Raw genomic sequence first — 5865 nt, forward strand, 5'->3', positions numbered from 1 at the left:
AATATTTGCTGTTTTAATAGTATGGATTCCCATAAGTAATATATAGTACTTTCAATTTAATATGATATATTATTCTTATGATACAGCCCCATTTCTAAAGGGATGTTACTATCCTTATATTGTGTCTCAAACCTCATTTTTGCAAACGTCCTTATTTGAAGAAGTAATTTATTTCGGAGGCACCTACATCTTCTGCAGCAATGTAAAATGGAGCATGAATAATAATACACAAGGTTGTGTTCAAAATTTGCAATATTTATGCCATGTATTTTGGAGTGGCGTTTATTATGAGAGGTTTAATAGGACTGTGGGCTGCATTCTAATTTGTATTACTTACAGAGCAAAAAACAGAGCGGAAATAATATAAATCAGAACTCAATGTTACTTTGGCCAAAAAAAAAAGTTTATATGAGCAGTGAAAGACACACATAAAAAGCTAGATAAGTTATAATTTTGCGTACATATTCTCCTGTATACTATAGGACTTGGATATATGATAAAGAAAGGGGTGGGTCTTTAATGCAATCCTGCGCATTGTAATGTAAAGTCACGTGGTATAGATGGTCAGCATTTGGAAAAATCACAAGACTTACCGTGCCATATGTGCAGGCGACAGTCTTGAATAATGAATGTTTCTAAATATAAGCACAGAGTGCTGGTCATTTTTTTTCTTCAAAATGCAAACTGGAAAATGAAAATATTTCGTAACTTCTATTGAATATTTTGACAGTAATATATATATATATATATATATATATATATATATATATATTGTACATTGGTACCTTCTTTTATTATTAATCTAATCAACATTAAAAAGAGAATATAACAGAGAGTAACCACAAATAACAACTCTAGATCAAATATGCAAGAACTTGTATGGATGCTGCCATAATGTAAATACAAAGAGAAACGACAGTAGCCAGAGGATAAAACGGTAAAATGATATTAAGGAGCCCACTTTTTGATGAATCAATTAGATTGACAATATTTCTAGTAAAAGTGTATTGGGAAGCAAATTTTAGTTTTAAAGGTTTTTTGTTTCGTTTGCTGGTAACATGAAGATCTTATGTCTTCACGAGTCATGGTGCCGAGTATTGTTACACTGGGGCATATACATTCACCCACAATGCACCATTCATGCACCTTAAATGCCTTTTGAAGCCCAAGAAACTGTATCTGACTTTTTAGGTACAATATACATCTCATTTGGTCTACATCATATAGTCGTTAGTCCTGAGCTCTACTCAATCCACTTAGCAGTCAATATGGAGCAATTGTAAGAAAACGCTAAATCAGTGTCTTTTGATCTGAACACTTTAATCTGCTGGGCTAGAAAAAACAATTAGTACTAAAACTGTTTATAGCAACAGATTGTGTATGTGTTGAAAAGTCATTCAATAGGGACAATTTTGATTAAAAGTGATATCATACAAAAAAATAAAATATATATATATATATATATATATATATATATATATATATATATATATACCGTATTGGCTCGGATATAGGCCGCCCCCGTATATAGGCCGCACCCTAAAAGTTTGGTGCTTTTTTAAAGAAAAAGTTTTTTTTCTTTAAAAAAGCACCAAAAAAAACATGCTGCCACTGTCCTCCCCCCCGAGATATGCTGCCACTGTCCTCCCCCCCGAGATATGCTGCCACTGTCCTCCCTCCCCGCGATACGCTGCCACTGTCCTCCCTCCCCGCGATACGCTGCCGCTGTCCTCCCTCCCCGAGATCCGCTGCCCTCCCTCCCCGAGATCCGCTGCCCTCCCTCCCCGAGATCCGCTGCCCTCCCTCCCCGAGATCCGCTGTCCTCCCTCCCCGAGATCCGCTGTCCTCCCTCCCCGCGATACGCTGCCGCTGTCCTCCCTCCCCGCGATACGCTGCCGCTGTCCTCCTCTGCCCCCCTCCTCGACTTACCGGAGCAGACTCCCAGGTGTCTTCAGGGCCGGCGAGGGACATCTACGCAATACGCGTATGCAACTTCCGGTACCGTTACCGGAAGTTGCATTTGCGTATTGCGTAAATGTCTCCCGCCGGCCCCGCAAGACACCCGGGAGTCTGCTCCGGTAAGTCGGGGGTGGGCAGAGGTAAAACGCTTAGATAACCTCCCGTGCCGGCACCCCCCCCCGTGGGAAGTGCTGGCAGGGGAGGCTGTCTGAGCGTATCGGGGAGAAGGATGCAGGTCCCCTGCACCGCTGCGGGGGATCTGTATCTTAACCCCGCTGCCTGCCCGGCGCCCGGGACTGCATGTCCCGGGCGTCGGGCGCTAGACCCCGAATATAGGCCGCACCCCCACTTTAAAAACTTAAAGTGGGGGAAAAAAGTGCGGCCTATATTCGAGCCAATACGGTATATATATATATATATATATATATATATATATATATATATATATATATACCAGTATATGTATTCTATGGACAGGATAAAGTTGTAAGTTTGTACTTTATATATATACTTGATTAATTACAAAAAATGTAATTGATTGTATGGTCATGTAATGTAGGCTGGGCATATCCAGTGCGTTGAGCATATGGCGCTGTGGCTTTTGTCTGGTGTGCTAGATGGCCAGTATGGGCCTGATTGGCATGTAAAATATATATGTGGGAGCTGGAGAGATTATTTTTTTTAAGTTGTGTGGAAAATATTCAACGTAATACACCATAGTGCATCCCCTCCATTTGAGTGTGTTTAATAGCCAATCCTGTATTTAACATAAAAATGTTTAAATTATTTCCGTAGGGGTCAAAGATGGGTCCTGCAAAAAAATGACTTAAAGGTTAGCTATATACTGTCTTTAACAGAGTGGATGGATGTTCTACAATGTCTACATAAAATTCTCCAAGTGGTTATTTCCACAATCCTGACTAAAAGTGGAAAGGCTAATGGCGTAGTTGAAACAGATTTATTGACATATATAAGCAATACTTTGCGTGGAAGTATAAGAAACTTCTTCTAAAAAAAATATTAGTGATACTTTCTTAAATCAACTTCCAAAGACCTACGTTTTTATAGACTTCTGGCTTGGCAGATAAGAAGTGAAATATTATACGAGAAAGTGTAGATTACACCCAAAATTCAGTACTGGGTATCTCTACAGTTTTTCAGCATATGACGGAAGTTTAACATTTAGTATTTTTTTCAAATACTCTTAGAAAATGTCTTAATGTATACTGGGGCAAAAAAAGGACACCATGGAGACATAATGATGCCAACCCATAAGATTTGGGTATTTGCATTACTTTGACCTGTTGACTCTGTTCTGTCACTTCCACTTACCCTTTATACATCGTTCTCTTTTTATATGTATGGTTTGACACATTATTTTTATATATTGGCAATTTCAAAGACAGGACAATAACCAAACTAAGCATCACAAAATATAGGATTATATATATTTTACTTTGTTACATTGGTCTGCTATATCCCATGGTGCACATTGAACAAAGAAAATGAAGGTTCACATTCAACCCTCATACATTTAGCATTTCAATCAGACCATTCATTCACTCATTCTTATACTCATATTCATGTAATGTCTGGCATAGTATATAGTGATGGGAGTTATGATGTACTTTAGTTCATAACTCCCATAATTATATAATGAACAAGACATCGCCAATGGTACAGGCTACAGCATAACACCCATTACTCTCACACATTTACTAATCCACATTTACTAATCCTCTGTCACTTTTCCTGCTACAGCTCCTTTTCCCCCTCCTCCTCTTCGTTCTTCCTCTTGGCTCTTCTTCTGTGTCCTTTCTGTGCAGTGAGCGCGGAAGGCGGTGGGCGTGGCTTCAGTGTTGTGTGCCGGGATATGACATCAAATCCCAATGCACAGCAGGATTGGAGGTCTGCATTAACAGACCTCCTGCTCCCTTGATTGACTTTAAGCCGATTAGAGGGAGATCCTTGATCTCCCCTAGTCGAGCCTGCTCTTCGAGCGGCGGTGTGGTGGCACCCCCCTAATGAGCGGCACCTGGGGCGGACCGCCCCCCCCCACTAGGTACACTACTGATCAGACCATAAAGGAGGTGGGCAGGTGCAGACTCTTCTGTGTCAGATAAGTGCTTTTTATTTATTTATTTATTTATGTATTTGTTTTGTTTGTTTTAGAAGAACACATAGTAAAAACATAGTAAGGTAATCACCAAATACTTAAATCTGCATTGTTCTTTAGAGGGGGTCCATTTAACCCAGCGCTACAGAATTTGATGGCACTATATAAAACAATAAATAATAATAACAATAATAATGTTCATGTAATTGATGAGAGTGTTCAAGAAAACATGAAATCATATCTCTTGATATTCCAAATGACACTATTGAACAGTACAATTTAATTTTATAAAGGTGTGGCCGGGGGGGGGCAGGCATGTCCAAGGACTATGTAATGAGACCTTTGTTACCATTAATAACTAGTTATGTAATTGACTTCGGCATTTACAATAAGACCAATGCATTGTATATACACAAAGTAATATAGAAACACATTCCATGTTTTTTTTATACACCTTTTTGTAAATTGTATAGTTATTGAACACTGTGATATACTCATACTCACAAAACATCCTGAACGTTTAGAAAACTGTTACATTAGAGCGAAAAAGATGAGTATCAGTGGGGCACTTGGCAGACATGCGGAATGCATTTATTCAATTAAATAGATGAAACTACCAAAAGATAGTATGTTTAGTTATATCTTGTGTTATCAAATAAATATCAATAAACATTCATTTTAAGTTACAAAGGTGTAATGAAACGAATGGCAATTATTTTTCCATTAAACAGTGTCTCCATAAGTTATTAAATTCAATGAAATAACAATAATCTTTAGTTTAAGTTAAAAATTTTATTTTTATTCATTTTCTTTTATGCAAACAAACCCTGATTTTTTTACATCCTAGAATTATTTTTGCCTGTGTATTTGTATCGTGGTAAAACTTAGTGGGAATTTATAGGCTTAATACATCCCCAAAAAGCAATTCTGCATGGCACCTGGTGCAAGCTGCCCTAAAAGTGGGAACTTAACCCATCTGTCCTTCGGTGTATCATCTCATATTGGTAATAACCAGTAATCAAAATAATCAGAGAACAACTTTTTTCCCCTGTGAAATTAAAATATTGGAATCTTGGTACAATGTTGATATCTTGCAGTGATATTAGTCATATATATCAGTACTGTGTTGTGCGTAGATGAAACTAATGAATATCATAAACACGATATTACAGGTATGACCCAAGTCATCAATTTAAATAGCGCTGATTGATGTACTACCTTAAATCACCCCATTGAGTAATAATTAGTACACTGATTCATTTCCTGTGGGTTGTTTATTAATATATTTATGTACTTTCTCTGGCATTTTCACTGCTTATTTATAGCATCTATGCAGTTTGCACATTTGATTTCTCGTGTTCGCGGAAAAGCGATGTGTTTACATTGCTTCATGTTGCATAAAGCTGATAATGTAATTATTAATCCCTTAGTGCCCTGCTGAGAAGTGGATCAGTCAAAAGCTGTATTTTTTTTAAAAAAAAATTCTGACAAGGCAATTTAGTGAAAGTTAGTAGAATGCAATGGAGGTTATGTATAATGAGCAAATGATGCAATCACCATAGCAACCGATCAAACGCCGCAGATTGCTCCACACTGCACTGCTTTACACTCAAATTGATCTTTATGAATAACCGCTGATCTGCTTAGAATCAAGAATAGGCCTCTGGTGGCTCACAACTAAAAAAGTAGTAGTATAATATGCATGTTTACAGCTATGCATGATGTGAGTTACAATCCACTGCATCAGAAATGGTGTTGGCCATCTGAGGTAGTTTTGTAGTTGTTAAATT

Source organism: Spea bombifrons, chromosome 5 (genome assembly GCF_027358695.1).
Source record: "Spea bombifrons isolate aSpeBom1 chromosome 5, aSpeBom1.2.pri, whole genome shotgun sequence".
In the NCBI taxonomy this organism is placed as follows: Eukaryota; Metazoa; Chordata; class Amphibia; order Anura; family Pelobatidae; genus Spea; species Spea bombifrons.